Source organism: Camelus dromedarius, chromosome 33, assembly GCF_036321535.1.
Source record: "Camelus dromedarius isolate mCamDro1 chromosome 33, mCamDro1.pat, whole genome shotgun sequence".
Taxonomy (NCBI): Eukaryota; Metazoa; Chordata; class Mammalia; order Artiodactyla; family Camelidae; genus Camelus; species Camelus dromedarius.
In genome coordinates this window covers 6,301,717-6,317,901 of record NC_087468.1, presented here as the reverse complement: position 1 = coordinate 6,317,901, position 16,185 = coordinate 6,301,717, and the positions used below count along the sequence as shown (strand labels likewise).

At 51.3% G+C, this 16,185-nt stretch overlaps 2 long non-coding RNA genes across 3 annotated transcripts; one reads left to right on the top strand and one right to left on the bottom strand.

Moving 5' to 3' along the window:
* Positions 1–6,371: 6,371 nt before the first annotated feature.
* Positions 6,372–11,010, bottom strand: LOC116149517 (uncharacterized). 2 transcript variants are annotated; one of them, XR_004133107.2, is made up of 4 exons: positions 10,691–11,010; positions 10,366–10,531; positions 7,526–7,692; positions 6,372–6,811 (listed from the first exon to the last, which is right to left on the bottom strand). It is a non-coding gene; the product is annotated as an uncharacterized LOC116149517 (long non-coding RNA). The 2 variants fall into 2 exon arrangements; XR_004133108.2 differs by lacking the exons at positions 10,366–10,531; positions 10,691–11,010 and adding an exon at positions 8,754–10,167 and having other exon boundaries at positions 7,526–8,288.
* A 120-nt stretch (positions 11,011–11,130) lies between these two features.
* Positions 11,131–13,441, top strand: LOC135319847 (uncharacterized). Its single transcript, XR_010378747.1, has 2 exons — positions 11,131–11,331; positions 11,614–13,441. It is a non-coding gene; the product is annotated as an uncharacterized LOC135319847 (long non-coding RNA).
* Positions 13,442–16,185: the final 2,744 nt, after the last annotated feature.

The window sequence follows — 16,185 nt, the reverse complement described above, 5'->3', positions numbered from 1 at the left end:
GGTACATACGTACATTGTTTCTTTGGACATGATGGCTTGCGCACGAATAGACTACCGTACAGTGTAAACACAACTTCACATGCACTGGGAGACCAGAAACTCCGTGTGACTGGCTTCACTGTGACATTCACTGTATTGTGGCGTCTGGAACCCAACCCACTGTGTCTCCAAGGTCTGCCTGTGTAAAGCACAGTGATCCCCTTGGTTAACATCTGTCACCATACAGAGTCACAAAAAAACCCCGTTTTCTTGTGATGAGATAAATGGGATTATTCTTATGGAAGGTAGATTGTCGAAGAAACCAGAAGCCGCAGTCGGAGTACTTGGCCACGGCTCTTATACTAAAGGAAGATTCCTGCAGACTGAAGTCCGGACCCCTGCCTCCACCTCCACCCCCAGCTGCTGCCCCCACATGGACTGGCTGCCCACTGACGTCTAGTTGCCATTTCAGTATGTAAATCTATATGTTTTGAGTGTTAATGAGCTCTCTAAATGTTAGTCTACCAAAAAGGAGCAAGGTAGAGAGAATTTAACTCAAAATAGTGGAAGACAAATATAAAGAGACTGAGACTCCAGACCAACGGGTTCAGGGCTGCATTCCGCTCCCCTGTCCCCAAGACTTGAGTGAGAGGGATGGGAGTCAGTGACCCCCCAACCCCATCCACCTCTTTGTCCCTCTGTCCATCCACTGTCTCTGGGAGGCAGCTAATTAAGGGTCCAGCTCCGAGCGGCTTAGTGTGAGTCCTGCCTCGGTCACCCATTTGTGTGACCTTCGCCTCCCAGGGCCTCACTTCCCTAATCTGTGATTGGGAAAACCGTAGTATTTGCTTCCTAGGACGGCTGGTTATAAGGAAGTGATCAACGTGTATAAATGCTTAGGACACTGCCTGGCATGTCATGGTTGTGTGAGCCTCCGATTCAGCACTAAATCACGGGAGGGACACCAGTTCCGGAAGGAGTAACACACAGGCTGCCTTGGAGACCCTTCGTGAGCATTGTGCGCGGTTACGGTGACAGGTCTCGGGCGGAGGGGCCGGGGCTGCACAGCGTGGAGGGGTTCGCAGGCACGGGCGGTTTTCACTCATCTCCCCACTCACCCATCTCTGAGTGTGAAATTAACTAAGATGAATGTAAGATGTCAAACAATATGTTGATATTATGCAAATAAGATAGCAAAGTTTGCACAAAACATTAGCATAAGTAAAATATAAAGTGCATGGGTTTTTCTAGTGAGAAAGGCAAGGAATAAAGCTGAGCAGCAATTTCCGACGATTCATCTAAACGATAAGAGGCATTAGGACGTTGTTGAGGAGAAGGGCTGCTGCTCCTGGCGGGCCTGGCAGGACCCCTGCACTTAAACCGGAGGGATTTCTCTCCACTTCTGCGTCTCCAAAGTCATCTCAGGAGTTAGAAAATCTCAGAATATTAATTATTTAAATTGAAAACTTACCCTTTTATCATCCCAAACCTTTTCCTGATTACCCACTGATTTGCATCCACTACAAAGCAGGAACGAATGTCATCAAAGGCATTTTTAAGGCGACTTTATTTTGTTACGTGGCAGGAGGGGGGTTATTCTGGTAAGCACTGATGAATGTAGCTAATCTTTCATTGTTTCTCTGACTTAAAACATCTTTTCTCCAGTTTGAGATCAAATCCAACAGCTCTGAGAAACTGTGTACTTGTTTTTGTGTGAACCCAAGTCTTCATGTCTCTGGACAAGTTCTGAGGTCGTTGCCTGCTTGGTTTGCCAGGGCGGCTGGACCATTTTATGTTCCCTCCAGCCGTGGGTGAGGGTATATTTCTCTGCATCCTCACTGGCATTTGGTGGTGTCACCGTTTTTTATTTCAGCCGTTCTCAGGGTGTGCAGCGTCCTCTCAGTGGCTTTGATTTGCGTGTCCCTGACGGCAGACGACGGTGACATACTTCCATGTGCTTGTTTGCTGGCTGTGTACCCTTCTCCGTGAAGGCACGTCCTGTCTCCTTCCACGTCTCTTTGCCCATTTTCTAGTTGGATTGTTCGCTCCTCACTGCTGAGTGTTAAGAGTTCTTTGTCCCAGGTGCAAGTCCTTTATCAGATGTGTGCTTTGTTCACATTTTCTCGCACTCAGTGTCTCGTCTTTTCATCCTCTTAAGAGGATCTTTCACTGAGCAGAGGTTGTCCGTTTTGACGAGGTTGTTTTCCTTTGATGGACCCAGCTCTTAGCGTCAAGTCTAAGAACACTTCTCCCAACCTTAGATCCCAGAGACCTTCTTTTTTCCCTAAATGTTTTATAATTTTACATTTTTACATATACTTTTTTTTAAATAATCTGATTCAATTTGAAATTTTCATTGTATAAGGTCAAGTGTTGAGTCGAGGGTCATTGTTTTGCCTGTCGGTGTCCAGATTTTCCGGCATCATTTATCAGAAAGACTGTCTTCCTCCATAAATTGCTTTGGTACCTTGTCAAAAATACTAGGATTTGGGGATTAACATACACACATTACTGTACATAAAACAGTTAAACAGCAAGGTCCTACTCTACAGCACAGGGAACTATATTCAGTGTCTTGTAGTAACCTATAATGGAAAAGAATCGGAAAAAGACTGTATGTGTATATATTTATGTATAACTGAATCCCATTGCTGTATACCTGAAACTAACACAACATTATAAATCAACTATACTTCAATTAAAAATAAAAGTTTCTTCTTTTGATAACAGACGTCACAACAGTGTTTGTTGAGGAATGTAAGATTAGACAGGAGTTGTGGGGAGCCGGCAGCACTACCCAGAAATAACAGGGGATCCTCCACGGACGCGCCCAGCATCACGGATAAGCCTCAGACACATTACGTGAGTGAAAAAATACCATATGCAAGAACACATGCCGTCTGACTGCATTCATGTGAAGTCTGAGAAAGTGAAACTGCTCTCCGGGGTCGCAAGGGTGCAGAGCCGCCTGAAAAGGCAGGAGGAAGCTTCACCTGATGATAGAGCGTCTGTGTGGCTGGTGGTGGTCACACAGGTGTGAGCCTTTGTCAAAACTGTCAAAACCGTTACCACAGGGCACTTTGTTTTCTGTAAATAATATTGCAGCGAACTTTGATTTTTAAAGACTGAAGGTGGCTGTCCAAGGATGTTGAAGGATAGTCAGTTTACAATGATGAGCTTCCTCTGGTCCAGTCAGGACGTTCTGAGCATCCAGAAGAATCATGACTATAAAATAATGAATAAAAAAAAATCTAGGGGGAGAGAGAAGCTTGTCTGAATTTGGGGGTCTGTGGTACACGTAGAAAGAAAAGCAAGCCGAGGAGGCTGAAGTCGGGGCTGCGGGTTGGGGCGCCAGCATGGCTGGGCTTGGGGTACTGGCAGTGCCCTCTTTCTCGGTCTCAGAAGTGGTTACGCCCAGAGTTCAGTCTAGGATTATCCTTCACACTCGCACTTATGTACGGATGTTCTGTCTCACAATAAAAAGTGCACCACCGTCTGTTTTCAGAGAAGCAGCAGAAATCCAAGTGGCCCATTTAGAAATGCTATTTCCATCCACTCATTCCATTTCTCTAACCAAAGTGCCTATTATATTTGACAAGGGGAGACACGAATGTAATTTAAAACAGAACTAATTCTTACATAAATGTTATCCAGAACAGCATTTTTGAGGATATGGAGAAGTCGTCTTAGATAAGCCAAGATGAGAAATACCAAGTTGTCAGCAGAGAAACAGCTTCCTAATAATTTCTCTCTCCTTAATTTAGAAGGCTTCAAAAATTCCTCGAGCTATGAAATTGTCTACTGTTTTCTAATAATGGAAAATGGAAGCGAACTGCAGAATCTCCCTCATTTGAATTAACATCCAGCTCACTTGGGGTCTTAAGTGGGTGGCTTTCTCAGGCTTCCTCTGAAAATATTAAGTTATCAAAAGAAATTTGATTTTCATAAAAGAAACTGACAAGGTCCTGGAGGACAGCTAATGAGAGGCGAATGTTTTCGAGGTCCGAGCCCTGAGCGCCGGGCGGGCTCCCTGGCAGACGTGGTTCTGGTCCCCTCCCTCCGCGATGTCCTGTGCTGCCAGATTATTACCATGATAACAAAAGGCCGCATGATGGAAATCGAAAGTAACGGGCAGATTCCATCTTTCGCGGCTCAGCCATGGGTGAAAACCTTTTCATCTTCAGAGGATTATTTTTTTTCCCTTCATTTTAACGCATTTATCCCAGTTTGCCCAGAAAATTATTTTGGTCTCTGACAACACTTATTATTCATCCCCAGGGACGAAAGCAGAAGCCTGGATAACGCAAAATGATACCAATTCAGAAGTCCTTTATATTTGACTTTCAAATGTGGGCTTGTACTTACATTTGATTATGTGGACGTTTAATACTCTGGGGATTCAATTCAGACAAAATAAACAAGTCCCAGGGTAAGTATCTAACTGGGAGAGCGTAGGCTGCTCCCGGGTTCCAGACCACGCTCCTTAGCCGACATCCAGCCCTGGGGGACCGGAAGAAGGACTCCAGACTGCACACAGACAGCCCCCCGAGCCCACCCACTTCTCACCCTCTTCCCCAAAGCAAGGGAAGCCAGCACCGCCCCCTCCCTGGGCACCCTGGGTGCTCTGTGCTCCCAAACTGCTCTTCACCTTAGAGCGAGGGTCTGTGCTGCTGAGATCTGGGAAGGGAGCTTCACCCTGGGGATGAGCGCTTTGCACGGGTCTGAAGGATGCCCGTTGGGTCTTTCCCTCCTGGCCAACCTGCCTCCGGTTGTTGGCTTGGGTTCCAGCCACACTCAGGGCACCAGATGCTACCCCAGGAGGCGGGGGTCCTGGGGGCCACCCTGGAGTCTGCCCAGGACAATTACTGAATTATAACCAGTCTGCCCTCGTGGGCACATCGGGTAACACAGACGCACGCGCAACAGTCCCGCTGTGACAAGTGGCTCTGGGTTGGCTCCAGGAGTTCGTGGCTTTTACACAAAAGTGGAGGGGCACATGCAGGGGTGTGGCTGGTGTGTTAAACGAGGCTGGTGGACCGAAGGGAAGACCCATCGGACTCGTTGGGCTGAGGCTGTCAACACTGGGAATCGGGGCTTAGGGTGTTGCCATGGGCGCCAGCCTGGGTCTCCCAGAAGCAGATGCTGAGATGGGAATTGGGGTGCGAGGTGTTCACTAGAGATTGCTGAATCATGCCCCCCAATATGTGCAGGTTGAAGCCCTAGCTCCTAACACCTCGGAATGTGACTTCATTTGGAGACAGGGCTTTACAGAGGTGACTAGGTTCAAATGAAGCTATTAGGGTGGAACCTAGTCTGACACAACTCAGGGTCCTTGTAAGGAAAGGAGATTAAGAGGCAGACTCAGAGAGAAGATGACATGGAGACACAGGAGGAAGATGGGCATCCCTGAGCCAAGGAGAGAGGCCTTGTTTTCTCTCCTGGTGGAAACAGTCTTTCTGGGACATGTGGAGAACAGAGTTGTGGGGGCGATTTCTCATTAAGGACTTTGGTACAGGGTAACACAGGTGGAACCACAGGTCACTGCCCAGGTCCCCACAGGGCCACTCACGCAGGTAGTACATGTGTAAACAAACAAGCCGTCTAAGGGAACCTTAGCAAAGTAAAGCCGTCTATCTGCTTCACAGCTCAGAGTGTTTAGTAGGTTTCCTAACAGAGCTTACTCTCAGCAAGAGATGCCGCTTGGTAAGAAACCAGCCCTGCCGACACCTTGATCTTGGACGTCCAGCCTGCAGGACTGGGAGGAAATGCACTTCCGTGGTTCAAGCCCCCCGACCGGGGCACAATGTCGTGGCAGCTGAAGGTGACTCACTCAAAGACATGTGCAGGGAGGGGAAAGGACTGGGCAGAGGAGGAGGAAGGGGCAGCCCCAGGAAGGCCCGCTAACCCGGCCAGAGCCCTGGCGCCCTCGTGCTCTGCATCTCTGTTGGTTCAGGACACCCGAGGAAGGGATGCTGGCCAGATCTCTCCTCTCTGACACACACTGTGTCACCATCAATGACATTGAATTCTACATCATCTGAGAACCGGCTCCGTGCTTAGCATACAGGAAACACGAGCAGAAAAATAAAATCAATATCGCTGTTCTAAGACCAATTTAAAAGTCCTTGCCTGCACCCACGACGCGCCAGCGGGCGCCAGCACCTGAGGGACCGCATGCAGCACGAGGTCCAGGGTCACCACGCCCGACAGACCCCCGGCTCCACCAGAACTCAGAACAGCCAATCAGGATGGAGACACAGTGGGTGGGCGCCCTGGACGGGGGCCATGTCCAGAAAGCGGAGAATGAGTTAGATGAGCAAAGGGAAAAACAGCAAAAGGTTTAGGACAAGGAAACCATATAAAAATTATTATTTAAGGCGCTGCTATTCAAATTGTAAATGTCAACCGTTTAGCAGGTTGTGAGATCAATTTAGTGGATTCTGAAAAACTAATAGGACAGAATAGAATGCATCAGTGTCTCGCACAGAACAAGGGCAAGTCTGGTCTCACAGACGTGTTAATGTGGTTTCATAGAGGTGGATGCCAGCGTGTCTTGTTCACAGTAGGAAATGGTTTGTGTTTTTTTTACCGTAGGTCATAGGCCAAAAGAGATTGTAAAACTGATCTAAAGGAAGCCGTGGTGAATTCGTTATAAAACCAGAGGGCTTATTAGTCAAATCCACTCGAGGAGCCTGCTCTCCTGGACACAGAGGTCCCTGAGGCCACGGCCAGGTTCAGGGGCGTGGTCTCCTGCCCCGGGCGAGACAGCATGACTCGTGGAGTGTTGACCTCGCTCCAGGTGCTTCAGGTGCGTTCTCCCTTCACACCCCACCTGTGAAGCAGATAACATTGTTACCTTTGTTTTATGGACACGCATGCGGAGCACAGAGATGGTCTGTCCCCAGGGCCACACAGCCAGGAAGGGCACAGGATTCAGGGAGCCCCAGCCTTCCTGTTCCTCTTACACCCCCAGCTCCTGCTACAACTGTGAGCTTTATGGAGACAGACCCTAGCTCAGTGCATCTGGCGTATTGTTTGATAGTCCTGCAACCTGTCGCTGTACGACAACGACCAGACTTAGTGGCAGTAAACAAGATTCCGTTATGTTCAGATTCTTTGGGTCAGGAGTTTGGGCAGAAGCTGGAGAGGATAACTAATCTCTTCTTCACGAGGTCTGAGGTCTGGGATGGAAAACTGGAGGGAACTGGAAGGCTGGGTTCTGGGATCGCTGGGCGGTGTCTCCATTCACAGGACTGGTACCTGGGCTGAGGGGGCTCAAGGGCTAGGACTGTTGACCCGGGCACCTCTCTGCGACCCCTCTGTGTGGCTGGGACCTCTCCCAGCCTGGTGGCTGGGCTCTGAGTGGGCTTATCCCAAGAGGGAGCCCTGGGGGGCTGGGCACTCCAAACCACCTCGAGGGAAGCTGCATGCCTCTTAAGATCCAGTCCCAGAAGAGCACAGATGGACACTTCCGCCATTTCTGATTGGCCAAAACAGCCCCAAGCCCACCCAGATTTAATGGGAGGGGACGTGGACCACACCTCACCCCATGTGATCAGCTCCGTTTTCTTAGTTTCCAGCGAGGGTTTGAAAGCTTCCTTGTCGGGACAGCTGGGTGTCCCTTGAAGCGGGAGAGTCAGCATCACGGCTCCTTGTGATGTGCTGAGCCCTTGTGGTCAGTAACCTGCTGTTCATCATGGTGGTCCGTGGTCTCTGTGACAGTCAGAGGGCGGAAACCACAGGTACATTTACTGCCTTAATTTAGTGCCAGCATCAGGCTTATTTTCAAGTATTTTCTCTCCATCTTGGACTGCATGTCCTTTATCTAACTAAGCTTATCTTCAGCATCACTAAGTTCAGTGTTTCACAACAGCCAGACGCCCAGATAAGATACATCCCCCGTCTGTTGACCTTCTGTAAGTTGATCCTTATGGCTGTGGAACCCATTTGTCACCGAGAGCTGTCCTTACACGTCACTATGGTCTTCCATCTCACTAAGCCGAGCTCATTTCTGCACCATGCCTGAAGTCCTTTGTCATCTTTATAGTTCTTTCTTCGAGCTGGCACAGAGGGTCAGCTTGTCCACAAAGAATAGACAGGTGCCAGTAATGCTCTCTGTGGTGTTTTATCTCCACCTTGGGGCTCTCCACTAAATTTATTCCCAATGAGACACGTAAGGCCTGAGCATCCCTGAAAGGTCCTCATTCTGCGTGAAGACCGTCACTGGGCGGTTCCCCCAGTAGAGCTGGACGCCGTCTGTCTTTGTCCATCACATTCTACCAGAGCTTTAGTCTTGAGTTCGTTCGCCTCTGTCGTCCGGAAGTGATATAGGCAAAGAACATCAACGGTTTTAAAAGTCAGCATGAGGCACGTTATGAGATAGGAAAGGACAACAGAGAGTGGTGAGGGAGGGGAGGGGAGTGAGGACGGGGGAGGCACAGAGGGAAAAAGAGAGGTGGGTGCTCTTCAGAAAAAGGTCACTGAGGGGGGAGGGTGCAGCTCAGTGGCAGAGCTCGTGCTTAGCATGCTCCAGGTCCTGGGTTCAGTCCCCAGCGCCTCCATTTTAAAAAACAAATAAATAAACCTAATTAGCTCTTCCTTGCCCCCCCCAAAAGTCACTGACACCTAGCGCCACACAGGGGAAGCAACCCTGCTTCAGGGGTGGGAATACCGAGCAACCAGGAGATGAAGCGTCGGGAGCAGAGAGTCCCCGCCAGGGAGAGCGGGACGCCCCCGCCCAGGGAAGGGCCGGACGGTGAGCAGGTTTGAGTCACCTGGGCTAGAGGCTGGGCTGCCTGCAGGACGTGATGGTCCTGGCCAGGGCCGAAGCATCTTGGGAGGATGGCCTGTGATCTGCATGCATATCAGAGGAAGCACTCCGAGCACCAGTGCTGATGGGGAGGTGGACAGACTTCTGGGGAACGCTGAGACCACTGATTACAATCCCCGCTCTCAGTGTGGTCCAGACGGGCTGACATCTCTCACGCACGGCGACCCACAGCTCTAGTCACTGATGCAGGCCCGTCCCCAGGAGCTCAGACTGGGGACGCCGCCCTCTGCCAGAGGCTATCAGGCCACCTCACAGAGGAGGTGAGGGTGGGAGAGACAGGAGAGGAAATGTCATGGTCCATTAACGGGGACCAGTTTGGCTGGGGCGGGTAGTAGAGAATGAACACATCCTTTCAGCATCTCGAAGATCATTTCCTGGAGCTGTGTCCAGGCGGACGCCCATGGCACTTAGGGAGGGACTCCACTGGAGCCTGCAGGCAGGCACCTGCACCCCCTCCCCACCCCGGCCTCTGTCGAAGAGAGAAGATGCACTTTGCGCTTGGTCGTATGTGTAGGCTACATCTGCGCAGCACTGAGCAGGCATGGACCCTTCCTCTTGGCTTTGATTCAGGCTACAAATTTTTTGGAGCCGTGGTCCTTCTGGATTTAGACCACTGTGTTTCTCCCACTCAGAGGGTACAAGCAGTCAGAATGCAGGCATCGGCGTGCCCGGCAGCCCAACCAGACAGCATCAAATGACAGCCCCATCCTTTCCCGATGAGGAGACAGGCACAGAGCTGTCAAGCACGTGGCCCAAGGTCACCAGGCTAGCAAGACGTGGAGGATTCAAAGCCAGGCTGTCTGAGTCAGAGCCTGCAACCTGGTGGTCTCTACCCCTGGACAATGCTCCCTAAGCTGGGGACCACGGGGCTCACCTCCTCTCTGCCGTGGGGGGGTTCAGGTAAGCTGTGTCCCGGTGCCCTCGGCACGGCTCAGGGCTCTTCACCCTGGAAGGATGCTCCTCAGAGGTACAGCTGAGAATCCATTTCCATCCCAGGCTTGCAGGGGACTTAAATACCACGCCTCCTCCCAGGGGAGAAAGGTCCCACACTCTAGCCCGACTCTCCTGCTGGGCTTGGGGCCTAGAACTCTGAGCAAATGAGAGGACCCCAGTCTCCCAAAATCCTCAGGACCCTGTCACGGTCTCCAAGTGGCTTCGAGGGCCACCTCCACGCAGCTCTGCACTTGGCAACCTGCCCCTGGGTTCAGACAGACTCTGAAGATGGGGTTGGACCTCCTGGAATTTAAATTAAAATTCTGTGTGTGCATTTTTCTGGAAAGGTAGCCTTCAATCAGAATTTTCAAAAGGTCAGGACACAGGAAGGAGAGTCTAAGCCTTGCCGGGGGCAGGGGTGGGGGGGGTCAGGGCTCTGTAATTCCTGCTCCGTCAGCTACTGCAGGCCAGCAACGTGGGCTCGCCTGCTGTGCCACCAGCTTTAGCAGAAGTCAGGGCCCGCCAGGCTGAGCCGCGTGGGGAAAGCACTGAACAGACCTGGCAGATCACAACCATCAGCTGTTAATAAATCATAGTCAATGATACTGAGGAATTATTCTTACCTTTGTAACACGTGATAATGATATTGTGATCTTGTTTCTGAAAGTCCTTAGCCTCGGGCAGCGGGGAGGGGGGGCAGGTGAAAAGAGGAGAAAATGCTGACCCTCTTTCAGGCTGGCACTGGGTACCTGTGCGCTCCAGTACTGTTTTCTTTTGCTTTTTAACACTCTATGATAAAAAAAAAAGTTTTAAAAATAGAAATAAATCAAAGCTACTATTCATAGCAAGAGGCAAATAACTAAGCCAAGTGCAAGTGTTACTTTTCCCAAAAAGGGACGCCTGCCCCTCTCCCTGCGGGCGCAGGAGGAGTGAGTACCCAGTCCCCACCTTCCAACCTTGCGGGGTCTCCAGGTGCCGGGCTTTGGGAAGGAACACATGTAAAAGGTGGATCCCGCCCTTAAAGGGCTCGCGTCCCTGGCCTTCTGCCCACAGCAAGCCTCTCCCCCGCCCTGCGTCTTCGCGCATTTAACCTTCCCGGCCTCAGTTTTGCTCTCAGTGAAATGGCCAGTCAGAGGGAGAGGCGCGCGCTGCAAAGGTGGTGGGTGGGAGCGCCTCCAGGGTTGCCCAGGGGAGACAGTCTGGCATTTTCCGCAGCTCGCTGGAGACGCGGGGGTGGATGGAGAGGATCGTGATTAGGAAGGAGGAACACACACACGCACGCAGTCTCCCTCCTTCCCTTCCTCTTCCTCTCACTCCGCCCTCCGAGGGGCGGTACCCTGGTCCCTGGGGGGAGGTTTTCGGCCGAGCACTCGGGAGAACGGCGCCCGGGAGGAGGGCTCGGGTCTGGGCGGCCCCAGCTGGGTGGCCGGCGGCGAGGCGGCCCCTCCCCCGCAGCCCCCTCCCCCTCCCCCGTCTCCTCCGCCCCATCCTCCTCCGGGTCCCCGCAGCCGCCGCTCCAGGAGCAGCCGGCGGCGCAGCGGCCGCGCAGTCTTTGTCTCGGGCCGCGGGGCGGCGGGCCCATCGCAGGTGTAAGTGACCGGCGGCCGGGCGGTGGGGCTCGGCGGGGAGCGGGCCGGGGTCGCGGGCGTTCCCTGCGGGGCATGCGGGCCATGCGGGCCGGCCCAGTCCTCCGGGGCGCGGTTGTGCGCGGCGCGCGGGGGGCGCCGAGAGGAGCGCGGGGCCCGGAGGGGGCGCGGGGGACGCGGAGCCGCCGCGCTCGGAGTCGCGGTGCCGCTTCGCTGGGCGCCGCAACCTAGCGCCCGCGGACGTGCGACTTGGGTGCAAATCCTGTCGGCTGTTTCTCCGGGCAGAGGCCACGCGGGGACGCAGGAGGCAGAGGACAGGCAGTGGTGAAGAAACAGGAGAGGAGCTGGCCAGCGTCAGCGTCACCACCACCACCACCACCACCATCTCCTTCACCATCACCATCACCATCACCAACACCAACCCCATCCCCATCGCTGACCGTCGCCCAGCCCAGCTCGCTCCATCCTCACCTCCTCGTTTCTCTGTGTAACGCCAACTTTATCAGATCATTTCCTTTTCATGGGTAATACTTTGAAAAAGCGGTGGATTACCTCAAATTAGGAATAAACGCGTCTGCAGGGGACGTTCAGTCGTCTGTCCGTTGCCAGTTAGCGACCTCCGTTTTCCCATCAGGAAAAGGGGCACAGTCAGACCAACGTGGCAGGGATGCTTTCAGTTAGGACGGCTAGGAAGCCCAAAGTGAGCAGCACAGGGGACCTTCCCCTTATGTAAAGTAACTTCCAGGAAACAGGCGCCTGGGTCCCCTGCATCTTTGCCTACTGGTTAGAAATGAACCTTGGATGTCCACTTTTTGTGTTCTCACCCAAGACAGGCAACTAGATAATTCTAAATTTCTTGACATGCTTGGAAAATTCTGTTGTCCCCAAGTCAGGATTGCAGGGCAATTGACCAGGGCAGTGGTTTGGTTCGCCCTGTGTCCTGTCCCTCCAGTTCCGGAAGAAGGAAGTGATCATGGCTAGCATACTGCGGACCCCCGAGCAGCTGCTCTCATTCCCGGAGTTTAAGACTCCTCAAACACCTAAGACCCTTAGGTTTCTTAGATCTGACAAAATGGGTGGATGCTGGTACCAATGGAAATAGGAGGGGGAAATCTAGTTTATAAAATCATTTTTTACATATATTTTGTTGTTAATTTCAGTTTGCCAGTTAGTTTGGGAGACATTTGGATAGAACTATCTACCAGGAAGTTGTAACCAATATTTATCCAGCACATTCTATATGCCAGGCGTGCTCTGGCCACCTGGGGTGCTACTGTGGCCAAGACGCTGAACCAGGCCCTTGTGAAGCCCACATTTTATCAGGTGGAGCTGCAGCCTGGGGCCGCCCAGGTGTACGTGGTGACTGAAGGCGTCAGAGTGACGGAGGTCGCCTGGTACGATTTCAGTGAAAGTGCAGACGCTGAGGATAAAACCTCTCGAGGAACATCAGGATGCTAGAATGGAGAAGAGGAGACGCAGCAGAGGAAGCAAGAGAAGTGCGTGTTCAGAGGTCTAGGCAGTGGTCCCCAGTGTCATGGAGATGAGAAGTTAGGTAAGGTGAGGACTAGTGATGGTCTCTGGTGGTGCTTCTCAGAGTGGGGTCCCCAGACCAGCAGCAGCACCTGGGGATTTAGAAATGCAGGTTCTTGTGCTCCACTCCAGACCTCCTGAATCTGAAACTGACTCCGAGTCTGAACTTCTGACGGGGACCCATCCGTCCAGGCGACACAGATACTCCCTAAAGTTTGAGAACCACAGCACTAATTGGGAAGGAAGTCAGTCATTGGCGACTAGGAGACCAGGTGAATGTAATTTCACTGGAGCTACAGTCTCGGCAAATTTTAAAAATTGTAATAGGCATGTTAAAGTTTTTTTTTTTATTTAGAAATTTTAAATATTTTATTTTCTTTTGCATGTTCCAGTTTTTTCCTTTTGTATATGAACTGGTAACAGTTTCATATTTTGTTTCCCTCTGTCCTCTCTGATTTGAAGAGTTTGGTTTTTATCTCTTTTGAAACACTTCCATTTATATGTAAGGCCACCTACCTCACTGATAACTGGTTCACTGCCCTGGACTCTGAAATTGAGGAATTAAAATACCGGAGTGCAATCATGGGTGGAAGTCAGTCTCAACTCTGAATGGCAGCCTGAGAAAACACCGAGATGCTTATATTAGCTTTTCCAGAAAGTTCAAAGACTCTTATCAGGGACAGATTTCTAATGATTTGAACTTGTTATCACGTGAAGTAATTGGATGTGCACTTTTCATCTAAGGTGATCCAACAACACGACCCTGATCACTGTACTTCTAATGCGCTTCTGAGGAAGGGGACCTTACTGACTCGGTCTTTTCCTGGGGTTTCTGTTGTCAGGCTGCCAAGTATTTTATTTCATCTAACAGGGAGAATTAGATAGAGCACATTACTGTGTTTTGCTATCATCATGGAAAATCTGTGGTCGATTTTGAAATGAGAAGAAGCTGATTTAGATACAAGCCCACCTCCAAGATACCGCGGCTTGGGGTCCAGACCACCACAATAAAGCAAATATTGCAATAAAATGGGTCACATGAATTTTTTGGTTTTCCAGTGCATATAACAGTTATAGTTACACGATACTATAGTCAATTCAGTGTGCACTAGCATTATGTCTAAAGAGACAATATGTATACTTCTATTTTAAAAATACCTTATTGCTAAAACATGCTAATCGTCACCTGAGCCCTCAGCGAGTCATAATCTCTGCTGCCAGAAGGCCCCACTGTCAGCCCCATTTTACAGACAAGGAAACCAAGGCGGTGCGGCACTGTCAGGGGTCCGGAACACAGTGGTCCTTCAGTAAACTCAGCGCACATCAGTCTAGTTTTTTCTCTTCTCTCGCTGACTGTGTGCCAGCCGCCCTGGGCTTCACTGTCCTCGTCGTCAGTGGAGATGCTGGTCCCTACCCTACTGCTCACTGGTCACCCCACTTGTGGGGATGTTTGAATAGAGCTTCGACGGAGACTTTCTGCTGGGAAAGTGCTTCAGAGACGCATACAGCCATGGTCCATCATGTCAGTGGGGCCGCTGGTGGTGCCCACTGCCCGCACCAGCCTGATGGCACAGATGCCCGCAGAAAGGGTCTTCCCGTGTCCCACCCCTGATCTCAGCTGCCGTTCCAACAGCCTCTCATCCCATCTTGTGAGTCTGACTTTGAGTGTCTCTGTTAAGCAAGACGTTGGAGCCCCGGCTGCATTTCAGAGCTGGGCAGGGATGAAGGGGAGTGAAAAAGACACAGAGAACGTTATCTTTGGTGAGAAATTTGCCTCCCAGTGGCGTCAGTGTCTCCGTGGAGGTGACGGCATGAACCTGCTTCTGCAGCAAATATTTCCAGCTGCCCGACTGCCTCCTGCCAGGTGGCCCCGGTGACCACCCAGGATGGCCCTGCTTTCACTAGAGTGGCACGTGCTCCTGCCACAGGCAGAATGTCCACCTCCACGTCCATCTTGTTGAGGTCGGGGTAGCTCCCAGTGGTAGGGGAGCATGGTTTTTTTGGTTTTTTTTTTTTTTGGAACATTAAGAGTTCTCCCACGGTATTTTGTAAATTTTCATGCCACTTACGTAACAATGTTTTATCTTGTTATCATTAGATTGTTTAAAATTACTAATAGTACAGCCACCATCACTTTGTGTCTGGCAGAGACTCAGAGGCAGGCAGGGGAGTGGCAAAAATTTATAGTGAAGGAAAGGAAGGCTCCAGGTCTGTTCTGATGGGAGGTACTTGGCCTAGCGATGCTGGAGGTAGGCCAGCTCCAAGCAGTGCATCTTATTATGTGACTGGTTGGGGGATCTGTTAGTTGGTCCTGAGTTGGAAGCAGAGGCAAAAAATAGGGAAACTGGCAGTTACTGACCAAGTCCTGACTGTTCTGGGCTGATTGCTGCCAAGGGTGCAGCTCTGTTTCCTGGTTGGAAACCCGTTGGTGGTGGCAGCGTTTGGGGAACAGAATTCTGTCTGTTTGTATATCCCATCTTTCAAGTTTAATGGTTTCAAACAAGAGCAAGTATTGATTATCTTCCTCGGTTTCTCTGGGTTGGTGGGGGGCGGTGCGTGTTTTGTTGGGTGGTTACTGGACAGAGTAGAAAGGAGGAAGCCCCTGGCCCCAGTCCCTCCGTGTGGGCTTTCTGGGATTGAGGAGCAGAGGACAGAGTCACAGGAGCTAGGGGAGGGGACAGGCTCATGCTCTTGCCACCAGTGGCATCAGTGTCCCCTGGAAGGAGAACAGAGCAGCAGGTGGACAGCTCTGGCTGTGACTGTGTTTATGTTCAACACGCTGGGGGGAAAGGGTGCACATCTGTGTCATTCTGAGCCTGGTACCCGTTTCCAGGCTGGAGTCTGTCTCCTGGTTGTCCCAGGATGACTCTCACCTTGTTTCCTTAGGAAACCTGAGCCTTCCTTACAAGAAGCATTGATTGTCTGAGTTTCTTCCATGTAGTACAGGAGCAAATGGGCTGGTTTATGAGAACACTGGCCCAGGTCCTGGCGTATCCAAGCACTGTTTCCGCTCTGAGTGGCCAGTGTGAGCAGACGGCCAGGCGGCTGAATCTCTGGGGCTCCTCTTAGCAGTTTGTGGTAACAGCGGCCAAGTCTGTGCTCGGAAGGCACAGGATGGTCCTGCCTTCTCTACGTCCAGGAAGAAAGTGAACTGGCTGGGGAAGCTGCCCTTGGCAGGTCAAAGGCAGAGTCAGCAGGACCTGATGTTGTGGGGTTTAAACAAATGCCCTGAAATCCTGCTTCAGGAAAGTTACTCCTTTTATCCTGAGCTTTGCATTTGCCTCTTCTGAAGCATCAGTGGTAACTCAGAAGTCCCCACCGCCCCAG